Source organism: Vipera berus (genome assembly GCF_964194415.1).
Source record: "Vipera berus genome assembly, chromosome: 4".
Lineage (NCBI taxonomy): Eukaryota > Metazoa > Chordata > Lepidosauria > Squamata > Viperidae > Vipera > Vipera berus.
In genome coordinates this window covers 47,331,948-47,354,385 of record NC_138206.1, presented here as the reverse complement: position 1 = coordinate 47,354,385, position 22,438 = coordinate 47,331,948, and the positions used below count along the sequence as shown (strand labels likewise).

The following is a 22,438-nucleotide window of genomic DNA, read 5'->3' as shown; positions in this document are numbered from 1 at the left end:
CGACCCACCTGGGTAGGGCAGTTGCCTCTCCGGGCTGGGCACTATGCAGATCTCATCTTATGTAAGGACCTACCTCAGCTAAGCCACCCAAGAAGCAGAACTCTTGAAATGAGCATTGTCTCAAAAGGAACTTTTATTAGGGGCTAATGACAGCAGAGTGAGCGCCTGTTACTCGTCCCAGCTTCTGCCAACCTAGCAGTTCGAAAGCACGTAAAAAGGCAAGTAGAAAAATAGGGACCACTACGGTGGGAAGGTAACAGCGTTCTGTGCGCCTTTGGTGTCTAGTCATGCTGGCCACATGACCATGGAGACGTCCTCGGACAAGCGCTGGCTCTTCGGCTTTGAAACGGAGATGAGCACCGGCCCCTAGAGTTGGAAACGACTAGCACGCATGTGCGGGGGAAACTTTACCTTTACTTAATGACAGCAGGGAATCAAGGTGAGATCTGAGAAAAAAACCCACGAAGAGGTATATTAAAAGCAACATTCAATACTCCTCCCCCCAGAGTCTCAGTGTTCATTTGAATCCCAGCCAATCCACAGGTGGCATGGTGTTTTGGTATCCGGTCTTTTCAGGGGGCTCCTCAAGGTCTTTCTCACTTTCGATTTCTTCTGGCTCCAAGCGCAAACTGTCTCTCAGATAAGGGAGAGAGATTCCATCCTCTGAGGGAAGGGCTTCTTGCAGACAGTGCAAAGCAGTTCCAAAAGCTCCCCCCTCCCAACAGAATGGCAGGCCACAAAGAAAGGGTACAGAAAGGTAGAAAATAGGCATATGGTTAAAATACATTTCTTTGGGGACCTGACAGATGTCTGATGTCCCTTTGTTTATCTATTGAATCAATTTGTATGTTTGCCCATCTCAGCAAATAACTCTGGGCAGAAAACAATATTAAAATAAAATAAAATAATTGCAACAGATTTCAAAAATTAAAATATATAGGAACCAAAGAATATCATAATACACAATCATTAACACAACTAGGAGACAGCTTCACACATTTTGGGCCTCTGGTTCAGGCACAGAACCAGACCTTACAAAAGACTAGGCAGAGTTAAGGCTATTCTGATCTACAGAGAAAGAATATTCCATAAATAAATATCAAAGCAAATAGAATGTTTGTGGTAAATGCTAAAGGTAGGTAAATTTAGTATAAATGTGAGTATAGTTTTGTATTTAAATAATGCCACGTTGTTGATTCAGAACCCAAATGATTTGCAATGAATGTTGGTTTGTGTGGGCAGAAAGTATGGATCTGAAAAGTAATGTGTTAAGGGCCAAAGAAGTGAACAGTACAAGTTCTATATGAATGATAGATAAAAGAAAAGAAAAGAAAGAAGCAAAAAAAAACTGGAGAATTGGAAAAAGATTGTAGGTAATACATAATACATAATCTGTTGTGAGGAATGAATATTTGTCAAAAAAAAATAAAAATCACTAACTATGAGAACCCTTCTGCCCATTTTATTATATGGAATTGAGAGTTGAATGTGTTAAGATATACAGTTAGTATTAATTTGCTTAAGCAACTTTTTTATTTGCTTATTTACTCTTTATTTTTCTTTGTGTATCTTTCACATGGGTTATTTTTTCTTTTTAGCAATTTGCATGTTTGCTTGCCCAAAAATGAAATGGTGTGAAAAGTAGTTATGTATAATTTCTATTTGTTTTTAATATTCTCATTATTTAATTTCATGAAATATATATGATTAGTGGCACTGAGTATATTCAGTGTTAGAATATTTTATACAAAGCCTTACTTTAAATAACAAATTTCTTTCTAATAATCAATACCTGCTGTTCTCAATGTTTACATTTAGCAATAACACTAAAATTTTAAGTTAATTCTATAATGATTTAATTATTTTATCTTTTAGATTTCTTCTTCTGTGTTAATCTTTTCCTACTGTTTTGCAGAACTTGTCTGAATTGATATACCGTGTTTTCCTGAAAGTAAGACCTACCCCCAAAATAAGCCATAGCTTGACTTTGGGAGTGGGCTTAATATAAGCCCTACCCCAAAATAAGCCCCAGTTTTGGGGCAAGGCACACTCCTAAAAATCAAGCTAGGGTGAGGGTGGGGGGGTGGAGCTGCCCTATGCACCCCATATCTACTTACTTTGCAGCCAGGCCTCTTCTTGCCTGGCCCACTTCTTTTGCAGTGTCCCCAAGCCTGCATTTTGCAGACAGAAGCCTGCATCTTGCAGTCAATCCATATCTTGGTTCTCGGCTGCAGTGTCCTTCCAGAAAGGCCTTTGACTGCAAGATGCAGGCTGGAGCTCCATTCTCAGCTGCAGAATGAAGCTGCTCCTTTGGCCTCAGAAGAAGTGAGCTGGCTGGGCAGGGCTGTCGGTGCCAGAGGAAAGTGGAAAAGACACCCCCCCCCCAAAAAAAAATAAGACCTGGTGCCTCTTTTGGAGGCAAAAAAAAGTAAGACTGGGTCTTATCGTCAGGACAATATGGTAGTTTAGTATAACCAACGATTGAAATTAGTTACTAAAACTGAAATTAATTTGCCTAATATGAAATACAGTATAGTATTACTTTCCCATTTTTAAAGTATTAATGTTGAATCAAAGGCTGACCTTACATTAAGTTAGAGTTTATATATATTTTTTTATTAGGGATATTTCCTCCAAAATAGACTTCACTCATACTTTTTCCCCCAAAATGATTTTTAGTTTCAAGATGTGTCATGATATTCTCTGTAAAGGAATACATCTTGAAGGCTGCAGGACCAACACTTTATCCCAAATTATATAAAATGATATGCAAGACTAGGCAAACATTAGTGACCTACCCATTAATCATTGTTTCAATTAATAATATATAGGTAGTCCTCGACTTACAACAGTTCATTTAGTGACCATCCAAAGTTACAACGGCAGCATCCTCATGGTCACAGGATCAAAATTCAGATACCTGGCAATTGACTCATATTTATGATGGTTGCTGTGTTACCAGGGACAAACCTTCTGACAAACCAAGTCAATGGGAAAGCCAGATTCACTTAACAACTGTGTTGCTAATTTAACAACTGCAGTGCTTCACTTAACAACTGTTGCAAGAAAGATCACAAAATGGGGCAAAGCTCACTTAACAACGGTCTCATTTTGCAACAGAAATTTTGGGCTCAATTGTGGTTGTAAGTCAAGGACTACCTGTATTAAACACCTTTCAAGTACCTTTACTGCAAATTGGTTGGGTTCTGAATCAACAACATGGCATCATCTAAATTCAATTGCAAGAATATTAATATTACAACACTTATTATATGAGGGCAATTTGGAAATAAACAACCTTTTGGTTATCAATGACACTCACAGATATAGAACTTTTATTATACACATTAGAAAAGTACAACATTACATTACTTTTTGACATAATCGCCATTCAGACTGAGGCACTTGTCATAATGTCTTACAAGGTTTGAAATTCCTTGGTAGTAGTCACTTGACGCCAAATCTGGGCTATAGGGAGGGGGTGATCAAAAACATTCCAGTGGAACTGCTTCAAAAGTTCTTGGGTGCGTCTAGCAGTGTGCGGGCAAGCATTATCATGAACCAATACCACACTGGAAGTCAGCATGCCCCAATGCTTGTTATGAATAGTTCATCTGAGTTTTCGTAACTTTCCACAATAGACTTCTGAACTGATGGTCAAACCACGCTCCATGAACTTCACTAGCAGTACTCCTTTGGCATCTTCAGATTTGGAGGGATTTTCTATGGTACCACTTCTGGTGTAGTGTTGGTTTAAAATAATTCTTGCCCGCACACTGCTAGACACACCCAAGAACTTTTGAAGAAGTTCCATTGGGATTTTTTGATCAACCCCCCCCCCCCAATAGCCCAGATTTGGCGTCAAGCAACTACTACTAAGGAATTTCAAACCTTATGACGTTATGAATGGCAATTAGGTCAAAAAAAGTAATGTGTATAATTGTTCTGTATCTGTGAGTGTCTGTTAAGTGTTTACACCCAAATGAAGGTTTATTTCTGAATTGCCCTCATATTTGCCATAACACAGGATAACTGACCAGGAATTTGACACGTTAATAAAGTTTTTGTCCTGCTGTCTATATAATTATAACACTGGAAGAGAAAAGATTGTTTCTTATGACCACCTGTCTTTTGTCCCAAGGCAAAATTCTTTACCTGTTATTGTTCAGTACAATTATTATAGCAGCTTAAATTGTTGGTTCGTCTAACCCAGATGTAGGCATTTTATGACCTGTAGGCAACATCCAGCCATTTGGCTGTCCCTATCTAGCCTATGGTGGTGGCAGGAGGGTAGTGGTGGCATTGAGAGGGCGCTGGTGGCCAGGGGTGGCAGGGGACGTCAGCAGCCCTCCAGAACAGTCTCAGTTTCTCATGTGGTCCCTTGGGGAAATTAATTGCCTACCCCAAATCTAACCACACTTTTACTGAATGTCAATTTTTGAGGAACTTTGGTAGACATAAAATAAAATCTGGTAGAAGACTTAAAACAACAACTGAAATATAATGCAGTAAGATGTAATGCAAGTGCATCATAAAAACATCTATTTCCTCTTTAGAAAGTCTTAAGGGAAAAATATAATTACATTATTGTTTCTCTTATCGGAAGACAATGTTATTTAGGTCACTTGCTCCTAAGTACTGGAATTTTTACAACAAACACTTAAAAACATTTCTTTTTCAATAGGGCATCTGACTATTGCATTTCCTTTCACCTTTAATCTTTCAGATAACATATAGTACTGGAAAAAACACTTATGTTTATTACCATTTCATATACATTAAAATATTTCAATGTATTGATCATTCTTCTAGCATCTAGCTCATTCATGTAGCAATGGCTAAATTTGAATATTTTCTGTGTCGATTCACTGTGAGCCAATGTGAAACCATTAATCTGAGGAAATTATTTCAACTTCCCTAATTACCATCACCTGAAAAGTTCAAAGCAATTCGCGTTAATTTGCGCTTTGGTTAACGCGCGCACACATACACACACACACACACACACACACACCCCAGCCTAGGTTTGTTGTGCCTGTTTGTTGACTGTGCATTCAAATCAACTTTCAAATCAACTTTATTTGCACGCGCTGTAGCCTGCCAGGAGATTTCCAAATAGCCAGCTGTGATCTGTGTCGAGGATACACCTTCCCCCTCTCCTCCTCCATCAGATTTTCCTAGCTGGTGGTGGGAAAGAAAAAGGTTAAACCAGCGAAACTTGGAGAGGGAGAGAAATGAAGGGAGGGACTGACAGGCTGGAAAGAAGGGAGGGGAGGAGGAGAAGATCGTAGGCTGCGGGTGAGGCTTTGAAAGTCAGCCTCGCAGGCATTGCAGCAGAGCCCCGAATCAGGGAGAAACGAGGAGGACGTTTAACACAGAGAGACGCGCCGATACCCTGTGGAGAGGGCGAGAGCAGCTTCCCGAAAGGGTATTGTGTGGTCGTGGGAGTGCAGATATGCCTACGCGCGCTTTCGTCTCGGCGTTGGAGGCGGTGGCTTCATGAGTTGCTTCGCCGAGCGGCGGGCGCTTTCTCCTCCCCTTTCCCTTCCCTTCAGCCGCCACTCGTCGGAGCTCCCCACGCTAGAATTAACTGTCTTTTGAGTTCGCGTCCGCTGGTCACGGGGGTGGCCTTTGGAGCAAGGGGAGGTGCGCGCGCGGGCTCGCGCTCGGAGCCCTCTGACGGGCTGCGGACAGGCGGGCCGGCGCTCGCTCCAGACAGGGTTGCTGCTGCTGCTGCTTCCTGAGGGCGGCAATGGTAGTCGCGGAAGCGGCCGGCGGGAACGCTTACGAGCCTCATTTCGGGAGGTAAGCGCGAGGGCCCCGGTGGGCTTTTCGCCGGGGGAAGGGGTACGGCAGGGCGGGGAGAGGAGGGCGAGGACGACGAGGAAGAAAATGGAAATGGCCGCGGCTGAGGTTAGGACTCCCGCGGGTGGGGGGGGGGAGAGGGAGGGAGTAGAGCGAACTGGAGAGGCGCCGCTTTGGCACCCTGACAAGAACCGGAATCCGGGAGAGACTAAACAGACGGATGAGTCGTGGGCACAGGCACCGGAGAAGAATTGGGAAGGGGTGGTGGTGGTGTACCTCGGCTCTCTCAGGATTATTTCCGGTGGAACCGGTCAGCTTTTTTTTTTTCCCCTCTCTCTTTTCTCCCCCCCCCCGCCCACACTCCCACAGGGGCTATATATAAATAAAGTTTGGAGGCGAATTGGGAAGGCAGAACAAGCAAAGTTGGTGCCCCCCTGCCCTCTTGTCTTCCCAGCCTGAATGTATGTGGCGGCTTTTTTTTAAAATAATAAGAATAAGAATAAGAATTCTTTTTTTTTTCTTTCGCATCCTGCATACTTTCCTTTCAACCTTTCTCTGAATTAAGAGAGCCCACAAAGTCTTGTGTGCGCAGTGAGCTGCAGTTCCCTTCCACCAGCTGCTCCTCTGCGGATTTAGAGCCCAGGCAAACCTTGGCGAGCTCCTGAAGGCTCAGCCCTGTTCTTCCCACTCCCTTTCCTCGCTACCATCTCTTCTTTTAATTGCATGCACAGCCGCTCTAGACAAGGCCATGCCTCTTTTCTGCCTGGGCTCACCTCTCGTTATTTATTCACTTCCTTTCCATTGGCAAACGGAGATATATGCACGCTTTGCCTGCCTGCATGCATGCACGCACACACACACACAGATGTGAAGATTTTTTTTTTGTTCCCCGTTCAACCTGGTCTTCAGTAACAGATGTTTTCGAATCGCTTTAATTCTAACAATGTGTCCTCACTTTCTGTCTACTTTTTACTATTCCAAGCTCAGCCCCGTATCTTGTTGCGCCATTTGTCTCTAGGGATGATTTTCTTGGCCAAGTCTTCTTCAGAAATAACAGGGAGAAAAATGGTAACATCTCTAGGGGTTTTGGGGTTGTACTTACTCAATTTGATGACAAGACAGTTGTGACTGAAAGATCCCTGCGAGTGGCATTAAGAAACTTTTCTAAAGTATATAGTGTACAATGACTTGATAACATTGTCAACCTTAGCACATACTGCATTAGTTATAAAGTTGTGACGTTAATAAATATAGAAGTGCAGTATATGGATATTGTAACGTATATTCTATTTGACAACTCTTTTTCTAAATATGTAGTTTCTTTACCAAACCAATTATTTCTACAGTACCGAGTGGCATTTTTTTTTGGTACAAAGCAAATGAAGTGTCATGCATATAATTCACAGAGTTCACAGGGAATATAGGAGTAATTCAGCTTTTAATTTCAGCTTGATTTTAGAGGTGAAGATTGTTCTTTATTCTCTGGAATAAAGCCTGTTAAGAAAGAAAAGATGAATAAATTTGTATTTAACTTTTAATGGATTATAGCTCAGTGTGACATATGCCACACTCTCGGTAGACTAGTTAAGCATGTGTGATCTGAATAGGCAATGTGCTTAATAGCACAGAAGTATTTTGTATGTTTCCAAGTGTTCATATTTGTTCTGCTTTTGCTTTCAGTTTGTCCCTTGGTTTCTTTAATCTCTTTTATAAAAGTTTTTGACTTATTTTAATTCTTTAAGGAATTCAGGAAGGAACCTCTTTTTATATAAAAAGAACTAAAGCATTGGTTTATGGCAGATGATAAGGAAAATATTAGTAGAGTAGTGGCTATTTTTAATTATTGTAAAACAAATGCAGAGTTTAGATGGAATAGTCACATGATAAAAGTCCCTAAATTCAAAAGCAAGGTGTAGACAATTATTTATGTTTGAGAAGATATGATTTGATTTTTAAGTAAATTCCCAGGCACAGACTGATCATATAAATATACACAAATGCATTATCAATAAAGGTGTGGCACTGAGAATTAATGGAATGTGTTAAAAGACCTGCACTTACTCAGTAAATTCCAGATTCTTTCAGTTGCTTGTATTTGCTCACCACTTAACTGGTATAGGATTTAGCCTGATTAATTTGGACAAACATCTTGTGCTACGTTTTGTCCATACTTTAATTTTTCTTCATAATTGGAATAGGATTAAGGTACATACAATACCACCTTTATTATAGTAATGGCAGTAGCACTTAGACTTATATACCGCTCCACAGTGCATTATAGCACTCTGAGTGCTGTACAACGTCATTATATAACTTACTAAACCAGGATTGCTAATTTTTCTTCCCCCTTTTGTTTTTTTGGGGGGAGGGCAGGGGTAAAAGTAAAAGATAGATCTGGTCACAAGGCTGCCTTTCCATTTCTTTATCAGACTTGCATGGCATTATTTATCATTGTGCTTTTTCACAAATTATCAATATTAGTTCCTAAAATAATATTTACATTAAAAACCCTGCACTATAATTTTCAGAAAAAAGTGCCAGTCATTTTCAAACTACATAATTTAATGAATTAGTGTAGGATAACACTGTAATAAACAGATGTTGAAATATGAACTTATTGAAATATCAAGTTTTTTATTCATATTGTTTTCCTAGTCATTTACACATTATTATAATTTTTTGTGTGTTTGGATTCCTACAAATCCCTAAAACGCCTATGAATTCTAAAAAAAAACCATGTCAAGTCAAACTTAATTCCTGTGACTAACCAACACATCCATGTTGTCTTGGAAACAATACATAGATCTATAAAAGAAAGCTCATTGCTTTCTTCCAGAGAATCGTTTTTTTTTTCAATTTCCCAATCTTGTCTACAGTACTCGGATTACTTGGTGATCTCCCATCCAAGTATTAATTTAGTCTTATTCTCATTATTCTGATCTTAAAAAATAAGATCACCAAGAGGTGCTAGATTCTACCACCAATGGTGGTATGGATTTTAAAACTATGTAATAATTAAAAGAAATGTTTTGCTCAGGCTGCTTTTTTACAAATATATAATATCTGCCACAAAAAATTGAAACATTATTTTAAAAGTGAGATGCATAATTTTTTGGATTAAATAATATTACTCTGAAGATTTTTTATAATATAGATGAAATAAGCATGCATTGAGGATTGACAATTAATGGGATCACTTATAGTAAGGATGGCGGGGGTGGAGTGAAAGTTCTTTTTCTGAATAAATTCTTAGGAAAATCCATTTAAATTAAATTAAATTTCCTGGTATCTTATTTGTTGAATATGACAGTACTCTTAATATTATGTTCCAATACAACAAATTTTAATCATCTAAGAATACCAAGATACAAAAGGCTAGCTGATATAGAAGTTACTTACAATTATGAAGATCTGAAAGATGCTGCATAGTCTTGGGTGGAAATACTGCTTCCAGTAAATCAGTGTTGATACAAATAATTTATGTTCAAGGTTATTTTTTATTTTCTAAAATCACATTTCTTTTTCTAGTGATGATAAAGATCATACTTTCATATATACTAGCTCGGGGGTCTCCAACCCTCGGTACCAGGCCACGTCATGCCAGCAACCGGGCCGCACAAACAAGCAAAACCCCATCCGTGGGATGCAGGCAGCACACAAAACCACGCACCCTCCGGTCCATGGAAAAATCTCTCTCCATGGAACCTCTCCCTGGTGCCGAAAAGGTTGGGTACCTCTGTCCTAGGTGGCTATTACTATGTTCAGTACAGGAGTCATAATACAGGTAAAACTCGAAAAATTAGAATATCGTGAAAAAGTTCATTTATTTCAGTAATGCAACTTAAAAGGGGAAACTAATATATGACATAGACTCATTACATGCAAAGCAAGATAGTTCAAGCCGTGATTTGTCATAATTGTGATGATTATGGCGTACACCCCTACAATCTACCCCAATCATTCTCACATATGCCAATCTCAGCCAAACCATTTTGCTCAGGTACTGTGCTGTATTAAATGTAATTTTCAAATTCTGGCTGCATATAAGGTAAGTTATTTTCATATGGGGATCCCAGTGGGTCATTCGTTTAGTGTATAGGCCAAGGTACCTGTCTCTCACCCTCTTATACAGGCAGCAATCAAATAGGATGTGAGCCAGGTCGTCTACCTCTGCCGCTCTGCCATTATAGAGTATAGAGTGGAATCTCCCATACCTGACCATTGTGTCAAGCTGTTCAAATCTTGCTTGTGTAAATATCTCCCTAACAGTTGTAACTTCATGTTAAATGTTAAAATTCATGACAGTACAATTAGAAAAAACTGAACAAGTATGGTTTCTTTGGAAGAGTTATCAGGAGAAAGCCTCTTCTTTTTAAAAAGAACAAGGCAGCACAGCTTAGGTTTGCAAAGTTGCATCTGAACAAATCCAAGACTTCTGGATCACTGATCTTTGGATAGACAAAACCAAAGATGAAAATGTTTGACCATAAGGCACAGGGCCACATTTGGTGAAAACCAAACGTAGCATTTCAGCACAACCATACTTACTGTCAAGCACAGTGGTGAAGCGGTGATGATTTGGGCTTGTTTTGCAGCCAAAGGACCTGGGCACTTTACAGTCATTGAGTCGACCATGAAGTCCTCTGTATACCAAGGTATTCTAGAGTCAAATGTGAGGCCATCTGTCCACAGCTAAAGTTTGGCCGACATTGGGTCATGCAACACGACAATGATCCTAAGCACACCAGCAAATCTACAACAGAATGGCTGAAAAAGAAAAGAATCAAGGTGTTGCAATGGCCTAGTCAGTCCAGACTTCAGTCTGATTGAAATGCTTTGGCAGGACCTCAGGAGAGCTGTGCATAAAAGCCCACAAACCTCCATGAACAGAAGCAATCTTGTAAAGAAGAGTGTGCCAAAATTCCTCCACAGGAGGAACTGATAAAGTCATACAGAAATTGATTACTTCCAAGTTATTGCTAAAAGTGATTCTAAAAACTATTGAATCATAAGGTGTACTTAATTTTTCACACATGGCTTTTCTATTTTGCCTTTCGTTTTGTAAAATAAATGATGGCATGATGTAATATGTCATGTTGTTGTTCTGAGGTTGCTTTTAACAACTGCTAAGAACCAGATAATTTTTACTATGTCCTGATACATAAAACCATAGAACTCAAAGAGGATGTACTTCTTTTCCCACATGACTATATATACCACCTATCTCACTGTTGAAGCTATTCTTGGCAGCATACAAAATGAACGTAGAAAGATGTTCATGCTAGCAAGGTTTAATACTCTACTGTCGAAGCTTTGTTGTTGTTAGCTGCGAAGTCGAGTCCGACCCATCGCGACCCTATGGACAACGTTCCTCCAGGCCTTCCTGTCCTCTACCATCTTCTGGAGTCCATTTAAGCTTACGCCTACTGCTTCAGTGACTCCATCCAGCCACCTCATTCTCTGTCGTCCCCTTCTTCTATTGCCCTCAATCTTTCCCAGCATTAGGCTTTTCTCCAGTGAGTCCTTCCTTCTCATTAGGTGGCCAAAGTATTTGAGTTTTAGCTTCAGGATCTGGCCTTCTAAAGAGCAGTCAGGGTTGATCTCTAGGACTGACCGGTTTGATCGCCTTGCAGTCCAAGGGACTCGCAGGAGTCTTCTCCAGCACCATAGTTCAAAGGCCTCAATTCTTTGGCGCTCAGCCTTTTTTATGGTCCAACTTTCACAGCCATACATTGCAACTGGGAAGACCATAGCCTTGACTATACACACTTTTGTTGACAGGGTGATGTCTCTGCTTTTTAGTGTGCTGTCTAGATTTGCATTAGGGCAATTTAGTAACATTCACTGTTTATAGCACCTTGCATATGCTTGAAATAGCCATTAAACCAACGTAGTATAAAATATATAAGGGTTGGAAATCTATATGCTTCTCACCAAGTGCATGTGTTATCCTGAGCCTGAATTACATTTTTGATCAGTAGACACCAGTCTTTTAATACATTATGAAATTACATTTTTGATCAGTAGATACCTCTTTTAATATACCAACCAAATGTATATATTTATCCTTTGATTATTTATTCTATAAAATAATAAAATCTATAATTTTTCAAGCAGATTGGAATACACATCTTCTAACATTATTTGAAAGCCATATGCAATACTTATGTTTTCACCTTTTTGAAATCAAGCTAATTTTTTAAGGTTCTGTATCTTGCTCTTTTAATAAGAATATGAAAACTCCCAGGACCATGTAGGCTGTATGTGTCTTATTTTTTTGTTTTTGTTTTCATCAACTTATATTTTAGGGTGATTATGTAAAGCTGTTGTACTTTAGATTTATTGAAATTCCATATTAGGAGGAATCATTAAAAGGTATTGAAATAGCATTAATTTATTATGTGCCATCAAGTCAGTGTCCACTCTTAGTGAATACATAGATTTTCTGCAAGACAATCTGTCCCTAACCTGGTTTTCAGGTCTTCCAACAGTACACCTATCACCAATGATGCTGCTGGTCATCGTCATTTTCTTTCTCCTTCCAACTTGTACAGCCTTAGAGCCTTCTTCAGAGACATAGCTCATTGCATAATGTCTAAATTGAAATAGCATACTATAGTATTAATTGATAAAGCTCTATATTTTGTTATGAGTTGAGGTCAATTTGGCAGGAACCACTAATTTCCAGGCTAAAGAAAATCATATCACCATATAATGTGTTTACCTAAGACCATCGCAAGAATGACCAAGTATCCATTAATTCAGAAGAGTCAGAGGAAAAAAACTTAGACTTTAAACTTTAGCGTATTGACCTCTGTAAAAGCATTGACTCCTTTGCACTGTGGAGGGCAAATAATTTCTCTGTCGTGCTGTCATTTTCGTCAGCAAGAAACAAAAATCTAAAATAGGCAAGTCATATTTTAAAATCTTCCAGTTAGCCTATTCTTGAGTGAGGAATTAAATGTCTGTGGAGCTGAGATTTATTGCTGAGTTCTTATGTGAAGGCTAACTATAGTCGTTACTTATATCAATGCTTGTTTGCAATTTTCTTGGCAGTATTTCTTTTTTGAGGATAGAATCAGAATTGTTGAACACCTTTCATTTTTGAATTGAGGAAAGTAGCACTTACATTTTCAGCAGCTTAAATGGCATTTACAGTAACTTTTTAGTTTATCATATTTGAACTTGTACTAGATAAGGTTAATAGGTTAGCAACAGAAGGTCAAATTATGAGGCATTACGCTTAATTAAAGCAGAGCAGGAGTGGCAGGAGTATGTGACAGCTAAATAAGTTCCCTGCAGACTAATGCCAGTTATGGTGGAACCATGCCTTAATTTAAGTGATTTTGTGCAAAGGGCTGTGATGATTAACAGTTTGATATGCTAGACATTTCTAGCCAATCCCATCTGTTCCAGAGGTTAAGAAAGCACACCTTTATGAGCTTATGGATTGATTTTGGTACCTTTTTGGTAAAATTCCAAGGCCAGTGCAGTAAGTAAAAGTTACAATTGTTCGGTAATTTTTAACTAACTCTTTTGCATTGTGTCTACCTGCAAACTATAACATTGCTATAGAACCGGGTCGCGGCATGCTAGCAACCGGTCCGCACAAACAAGCAAAGCCCCATCTGTGGGATGCAAGCAGCACACAAACCACAGAAAAACCTTTGTCCACAGAACCGGTCCCTGGTGTCCAAAAGGTTGGGGACCTCTGCTATAGAATACAAATAACTTGTCAACCAAGTTATGAGAATGGAGAATGTGGCATATGCCTGTATACTCACTTTGAAACAGAATTGGTTGTAATTAATTTTCTAAAGTCATATTAAAAATAGACATATATAAATAAAGTCATATAAAAAGAAAATTCTCTGATAATCATCACATTTTCTGTTTGAAATTGAACACTGAACATCAAATTCCTTTCAAATGGCTCATTTGTTTTATGTTTTTACTTTGGACCTATAGTTAATCACTATTAAAGGAAAGCATAGAGAAAAAATGACTTTTATGACATAGCATATGAGAAGGGTTTATACAATGTGATCGCAGAATGGGAAAGAGGGATACAATTATTGTAAAATGGGTATAGGAACATGAATGCAAAATTATTGTATGATTTCTAAAATGGGGCAAAGTACAGAGTTGGGAATTCAAAGTTAGATAGATAAAAATATCACTGTATGTAACTGTTAACATATGATTGAATAATAGAATAGTTAGGTTCTCTTTATATATACAAACCTCCATGGAAGTACATGTGCATGTATTGGTCTTAGGATGTATGAATCATTTTTATACAAATATGCATATGTGCCACATAAGTATAATATACCTGTAAACAGTATAAGCATGCCAGATCAGTATAATATACCTATATATAAGTATATATACCTATTTAATTCAATAGTTGTATTTTTCTGTATTTTAATCCTGACTGCTCCTAATCACGTTTGTTGTATTATATTTTGGTTATTTATTTGGAATTGTATTTTATTAGACATAGAGTTTGATGAGTGGAGATGACTTTAGTTTCTAGCTTGTTTTCTCCACTTCCTACATACATAGTTTCAACTAATTAAGGTTTAGTGACTCACCTTATTATAAATCTTATTTGTCTAAGGTAAGTAGGTTGTATAAAAGGTGGTGTGTGGCTTGCACTAAAGTTTAGTATATATTGTGTTTATTATAGTAGCTTTCAGAGTTTTCAGTTGGTAAAATGTATAGTTTAATTGCCATAAGAATTAAGAAGCGACAGAATATGTAGCTATTGTTTGAAATAAAGGCATAACAAAATGTTATTTTAAAAGTAGGATATTATACTACTTTGCCATCTATTTAATTACTGTGTCAGAATGCTTCACATTCTTAAAATAAACAAGATAACAAGTCAGCACATTAAAATAACCCGGAATTTACAATATTATTATTATTAACAACAACAACAATGTATCTTCTACTGAAACATCATTAATGTATTCTAGTAAAAAGATTTTTAATAATGTTCAAGGTTCCTGTACAACTAAACTTAGTCAATTTTAGGTACAGTTTGACTGCAGCTAAATTGTTTATCAGAGCTTTAAGGATCTTCAACATATCCCTGTGTATAGACAAATATTCACATTTAAATCACTTTTCTGAATTTGTAGTGGAGAAAGCAATAGAGTTCAATCTTTGAGAACTTTTTCCAGTCTACCATGAAATTATAATTATGGAAAGACATAAGCTAATAACACTTAGTTATAATTCTCCTTTCTGCAAGTTTAAGGTTGGACTACTACAGAGCCTCAGATTGCCTCCAGACTGTTAAGGGTCTGACTGTGGGAGAACAAACTGAAGCTGAATTCATGAAAGATTAAGTGGTTATTGAATACAGGAGATGGACTTTAGAGTGTGAATAACATGCCTATTTGATTGGATCATATTTCCCTTCTGGAGTAGGTTCGCAATTTTGAGTTTTCAAGTGGATTAATTTTTGCTGATAGAGGAGAGACGTGTTTGTGACATGCATGTTAGAATATATTGTAGTTTGCTGTTTTTCCTATAGACCTTTAAAATATTCTGGAAACAACTTCTGACTAGAATGTGGCAGCATAGGTGAAAAATGGCATCTTTCAGAAGTGCTACAACATCCAGAAATTGATGTGTTTGGATATTTCAGCAACAATGAAATAGATACATTGTTTGCTAGTTGCATTTTGAATTCAGTTTGAGATGGGTGTAAGAAAGTATAATGTACAAAGACATGAAAATAAAAAAAAATTATGTATTTTTGTTTTTGTTTTGACTCTGGGGAAATTTTCTTTGCAGAACAAATTGCTAGTTTTGAGCAAGTCTCCTATTTATTACGGCTTAAATGGGGGCTTGAACCCTATTTTTGTATGTAGGCCTTCTCTGTTTTCCAAGATATGTTCTTATAGCATTGTGACCCAGACAGTGGAATAGGAAATAATGATATTCTGGATGTGAGATTTCATATTTGAAATGGATTGATTGTCTTACTCCAAGGAAAAATGGGAGTATATCTGGGAATACCAGAACATTTTGGAAAAGAATCACGCTGTATTGTGTATAACTGTGGACAAGACTATAGTGGACTACTAGGCTATATGGAAATGTAGAGGAGGAATAACAGAGTATTTTGGTGATGATAGGTTGGGAAAGATATACAGTAGAAGAAACAATGGGTAGGGTGTTCCAACATAAAAGTGTCAAGCAATTTTGTGCAAACCTTTAGTTCTAGCCCAAGTGCCTCATTCCATCATTCTCATAGCGATATTTATTTGTTTATTTAAATTTATGGCCATACCCTACTCTAAACGACTCTGGATGGCTTATACTTTTTTTAAAAAGTGGAGTACAGTGAGAAATAACCATCCTATATCTAAGCCTGGGAAAACAGCCAGTTTTTCAAGGACTTTCAGAACATTATCAAGAGCTATACCAATCTGTAGGAGGTGATAATGTTCCAGAGGGTAGGCACTGTGACAGAGAAGGTGCACTTCCTAAGTCCCAAAAGGTATTGTTAATTGAAGGAACTTGGAGCTCATCCATTCTGCCTAGTCTTCATGACTGGATAGAAACTATTGGAAATAGGCACTCTCTCAAATATCATATTTTGTACTGATGGAAATATTGAGCTCAGTTTTTTTGTAGAAAATGTCAATTTTGTTTGAAAATGTTAGTCTGTATTTGTCCCCAACCTGATGGTAGATAAACAAAGGAAATTACCATGTTTCATTAAAATCTGGTTGGGTAAAGAGAGGAGGTGCCAACTAGAGTGCTGACCTGAGTACAACTTTAACTGAGGGACAGGCAGGACTGTGGGTGAGGGAGCCTTTTAGCTGCTGACTTTGTGGGGGCAAAGATGTGCCATTTGTGTTTTTTTTTTCCTTCTAGGCTTCCCTCCTGGATTTTGAATGCCTATACTTGGCTAAGGTTTCCTACAACAAGCACTCAAGATCATGGCAATGGCAGAGAGGGCATTCAGCTGAATGGTGCTGATTGGAGATGAGGCAGCTCATGTTTGATGGTTGCTGTGGTGATACCATAATCCAGTTTCATGCTAATGACACTAGGACTGTTGGCTGCATTGATTGTGTTCCTGTTGGCTGGCAGTGGGATTTTTTTTCTATGTTTCCTGCTTGCAGGTGCTGTGATGATGCACGGAGCTGTTGGCACTGTAATATGGTGTTTTTTGCAATTCCCAAAGAGAGAGGCTCTTGACTCTAGCAACCGGGGATTATACAGAGTGGGTGGTAGCAGCTGCCTGGTTTACAGACTGCTGTGGACTCCCTTCTCTCCTCTTTGGAGTCATCTTGGCCCTTTATTGCTGACTCAACATGCAATGCATTTAGAAAGTATTCAGAGCCCCTTCACTTTTGCCAATTTTGTTATGCTGCAACCTGATTCTACAGTTGTTGAAATTCATTTTTTCTCATTAATCTACACTCAACACATCATTATGATAAAATGAAAACAGAATTTTAGAAATGTCTGTACATTTATTAAAAAGGAAAAAAAACTTAAATATCACATTGGCATAAATAAGTATTCAGACCCTTTACTCAGTACTTTGTTGAAGCACCTTTGGCAGCAATTACATCCTCAAGTCTTTTTGTATGACACTACAAGCATTGCACACCAGGATTAGGAGATTTTCTGCCATTCTTTCTTGCAAATTGTGTCAAGCTTAGTCAGCTTAGATGGTGACTTATCGATGGACAGTCATTTTCAGGTCCCTCCAGAGATGTTTAATAGTGTTCAGGTCAGGGCTCTGGGCCACTCTAGGACATTCACAGAGTTGTCCCTTAGCTGCTCCTGTGTTGTCTTGGCTGTGTGCTTAGAATCATCATCATGTTGGAAAGAGAACCTTCGGCCCAGTCTGAGGTTCCTGAGCACTGTGGAACAGGTTTTCATTGAGAATATTCCTGTACTTTGATTTATTCAGCTTCCCCTCAACTGTGACCAGTCTCCCAGCCCTACTGCTGAAATCACCCCTGCAGCATGATGCTGCCACCACCATTCTTCACTGTTGGGATGCTATTGGGCAGGTGATGAGCAGTGCCTAGTTTCCACCAGAGTTAACATTTAGAATTGAGGCCAAACAGTTCAATCTTGATTTCATCACACCAGAGAAATGTTGTTCCTCACAGTCTGAGAGTCCTTCAGGTGCTTTTTTGCAAACTCCAAGTGGACTTTCATGTGTTTTGCACTGAGAAGAGGCTTCCATCTAGCCACTCTGCTTAAAGCCCAGATTGATGTAGGGCTGCAGTGATGGTTGTCCTTCTGGAACTCTGTCCCATCTCCACACAGGGTCTCTGGAGCTCAGTCAGTGACCAGGTTCCTGGTCACTTCTCTTACTAAGGGCCTTCTCACCCAATTGCTCAGTTTGACTGGACGTCCAGCTCTTGGAAGAGTCCTGGTTGTGCCAAATGTCTTCCATTTGTGAATTATGGAGGCCACTGTGCTCTTAGGAACCTTCAGTGCAGCAGAAATTTTATTGTAGTCTTCCCAAGATCTGTTCCTTTCAGTGATCCTGTCTCTCAGCTCTGCAGACATTTCCTTTGACCTCATGCCTTTTGCTCTCCCACAGTATGCAATGCCAGCTGTGAGGCCTTCTGTAGAGAGGTGTGTGCCTTTCCAAATCATGTCCAAGCAATTTAATTTACTACAAGTTGACTCTATTCAAGGTGTAGAAACATGTCAGCAATGATCAAGAGAAATTGGAGGCACGAGAGCTAAATTTCAAATGTTGTTGCAAAGGGTTTGAATATTTATGCCAATGTGATATTTTTCTTTTTAATAAATTTACAGACATTTCTAAAGCTCTGATTTCATTTTGTTATTATGGGGTACTGAGTGTAGATCAGTGAGAAAAAATGAATTCAACCACTGTAGAATTAGGCTGCAGCATTACAAAATTGACAAAAGTGAAGGGAGTCTAAATGCTTTTTGAATGCACTATACATCAAGCTGATCCTTGTGCAGTCAGCTTCATCCTTAGCACAGTCTTCCACTTGCAAGATAGGCAGTTTGGGGTCTGAGGGCTGTTGGTGCCAGTTCTGGGAGACTGGATGACTGGTCACCTTCCCTAGGTGAGAGCTAGTGGGGGATATTGGTTATAATGTGGTTTGTCCAGTATTCTTCTTTTGGAGAAGGTGATTTAGAAGGTAATCATGCAGCAATTTCAGAGGACTCTGGAAGAAGTGGATTATCTGGACGCTTTTCAGTCAAGATTTAGGCATTGGAAAGAGCATTGGTTGCACTTTTGAATGATTTCTAATGGGAGTGGGATGGAGATTGTATATTATCCTTGCTTTGCTTGACCTCTCATCTGCCTTCAATACCATTGATCATTGTATTCTTCTGTATCAGCTCTGAGATTGGGGTGTGACTGGCACTTTATTATGCTAGTTCTTTTCCTTTCTCTGGGGTGGCAGAGAAATGACAGAGAAGAGATCCCGTCCTCAGTCCCTACTCAGTTGGGTTCCACAAGTTTTGGTGCTATCTCCTCTCCTATTTAACATCTACATTTCACTATTGGGTGAGATCATCCATCACCATGGGGTGAGGTATTATCAATACACTGAAGATACCCAATTATAGCTTTCTTCCCTGGTGACTTAAGTGATGCTGTTCATGTCTTATTCCAGTGTCTGGAGACTGTGGGGATGGAAAACAACAGGCCTCAGATGAACTCTGATAATACTGAGTGGTTCTAGGTTTTGGGACCCTCTTTCTTGGAGACTGTGCCATCTTTGGTATTAGACAGAGTTGCACTGGCCTAAATTAGACCCAGTGGACAACCTGGGGTTTTTCCTAGAGTCACAAAGCAGATGGCATTCGTGGCTAGGAGGTTTTTTTTTTGCAAAGCTTCCAGTTGTGTGCTTGTTGATTTGTTCCTGGATAGGAAGGCCCTGGTTACCACCTGAAACGACTACTGTAATGAGACTGCCCTTGAAGAGTATTTGAAAGCTTAAACTGATGAAAATGCAGCAGTACAGGTATTTATGTGTGTGCCTTGAATGGCACACATTACATCTCTGCTCCATGAGCTGCACTGGTTGCCAGTTTGCTTCCAAGTCCAATTCAGGGTGCTACTTTTGACCTTTAAAGCCCTTCATGTTCTACCAAATTAATCTTCCCATCCTGTCAGGGCTGACAGAAGAATTATGTTGCAGATATCATATGCAAAAGAGTTCATCTGGTGGGATCCAGGAGGCGGGCTCCTCAAAGGGAAATTAGTCTCATCCTTGACATCCTTTTGGAAGCCCTTTGAAAAATGGCTTTGTCAGTAAGACTAGGGATCTCAAGGCAACGGTGTGTTGATGAGATGGATTAAAAATTTGGATTTTATTATTTTTTATTGTAAGCCACTTAAAATCACATTATTGTTAGAGAGATGGCTGTCTAAATTATCTATTTCTACCTATCTTACTATCTTACAGTAGTTTGGGTTTGGCAGATGGTTTTGCTAAGTATGTGATTGAATGTTTTCACACGGAGAAGAGTAGAGCTCTGCAAAATATAAAATTGAAGGTAAAAACTAGAAATGAATTTGACAATATGGAGACAAAATCATACTCAAATAAATATAATATTGTCGTAAAACATCCTTAACTTTCTATCCTTGTATCACCAGGGTATGCTGCATCAGTCATATTAAAAGTGATATACTTTTTTTTAGGGTTGAGGTTCAAAGAAATCTACCACAAGGCCTTTCTGAGATTTTTGTGCAATACTTATTGATCTAATCATTCAAATTTGCTCAGATCTGGAATATCCAAAAAGAGAGTCAGAGGAGATAGTGATATAGATAGAAATAGATAATTTAGACAGCCATCCACCTAACAATAAAGTGATTTTAAGTGGCTTACAATAAAAATAATAAAATCCAAATTCTGGGGGAATTATTTTGATATTGCCAGTTTTGAGGAATCAGACAGGGTGACCTACATTCATGACCAACTCAGCTTCTATGTGAAGTGGCTGTTTTGAAAGAGATAATCTTCAACTCTTCCTGCTGAAGAGACACTAGAACTGTCCAGCTTAGATCACTATTAAACTTTGTCCACCCTTTTATTTTTAGGGACAGCTGCTAAGAAGATTAGAGGATTTTCAAGCACTCTGTCAAATACAAATTGTCTGGATCCCGTTTAGTCAGGATGTAGCCTAGGTATGGGATAGAGTCTGCACCGATCATTCTGTTTGATTACATTTATTGGTATCTGAATGATGGAAATGCATCCTTTTAAATTAAATTCTCTCAAATTTCTCTGCAGCTTTCCATACCATTGATTATGGTATCTTTCTTGGTTACCTGTAATGTTTATGGATCAAGATCATTATGCTTAGTAGTTCTACATCTTAAGCAGGTATTCCTATTGCAGAAACGGGTTATGCTCACACCCTGATCACTTCTTGGCTGGATATTACAACATGTTCTACTTGGTGCTGGCCTTGAAAACGATCCCAAAATTGCAACTACTCTTGAGTTTAGCAGCACATGCAGTTTGGGGCACTCCATAGTTCATCAGTGTTATACTGCTATGTGAGGTCATTGGCTTCTAGCTTTATTTCCAGGTGCAATTTAAAGTCATTACCATCTTTAAAGCCCTGAAGGACAGAGGACCAAGTTATTTAAGGAGCCACTTTGCCCATTCCACAGGTCAGATAGGGTGGGTGCATCCCAGATTTCTTCCCTTAAATGTCATCATCTGTAAGTAGACCTTCTCAGTAGCATCCCCTGCCCTCTGGAACACTCCCCCATGAGAATACTATGAGCCTCTACTCACTTAGTCTTCTGGAAAGCTTTGAAAACCTAGCATTTCCAATAAATACTGGGGAAGAGAAAGGCTGGAGCCCAGTAAAGTTGTTTTTGTGGGTGTTTTGCTTTTGGGAGCACCAGAAATTTTTGTGATGTTGTTATGCTTTTTACATTTGTATTTTTTTCAGCTGCTGAGTGTACATAACACAAGTGGCTACATAAGTCTTATAAATACACAAATAAATGAACAGTTACCATAGCACAGGATAAAGATGCTGTGAAGTTCTAAATAGTAAAGGACAAAGTGAAATGAAATCTTGGTCCATAATTTGTTGAGCCATTCTGCACTTACCAGGACTGCTAGTTATGCAGGTAAATCTCTCTAGCTAATCTCAATATACACATGTTGTACTTTGACAATAAAGGTTTATTTATTTATTTATTGGTTGCCGCCTAGAGGCCAACTGTATAAATAGCAGCATAGCAGCTATTCATTTGCTTCTGTTATGTTCTGACTCTCAATAAACCTTGTTGCTGTTTGAAAAATAATGGATAGAGCAACTTTTGTACATGGAGCAGGAAACCCTGACAGCACTTACTTATGCAATTTTAGGTTGTACTACCACAATATGTTTTATATGGACTGATTTTATGTCAAATGGTACCAGAATATGGTAGCCCCTCTTTTGGCAAATCAAATCAGCAAAATCATGTAACATTGATGCTCCAGACATTGCATTGGTTGCCAGTAGGCTTGTAAGTGTAATTAAAGTGCTAGTCATTACATACAAAGCCCTATGTGACTTGGCACTTTGATATCATCATGGTTAGCTGTTTCATATAGGTAGTCCAGGACTTAAGTCC

The 22,438-nt window shown here is 38.8% G+C and overlaps 1 protein-coding gene across 3 annotated transcripts in view; it reads left to right on the top strand.

Moving 5' to 3' along the window:
• Positions 1 to 5,274: 5,274 nt before the first annotated feature.
• The window catches only part of NRIP1 (nuclear receptor interacting protein 1), an 83,548-nt gene continuing 66,384 nt past the window's right edge, over positions 5,275 to 22,438 (top strand). For 2 of the 3 annotated variants that reach the window (XR_014026245.1, XM_081326311.1), the window contains exon 1: positions 5,555 to 5,805. The gene's annotated coding sequence lies outside the window, so the exon portion shown is untranslated. Of the gene's footprint in view, positions 5,429 to 5,554; positions 5,806 to 22,438 lie in introns of those variants that run through there. The other variant, XM_081326314.1, reaches the window with a different exon arrangement.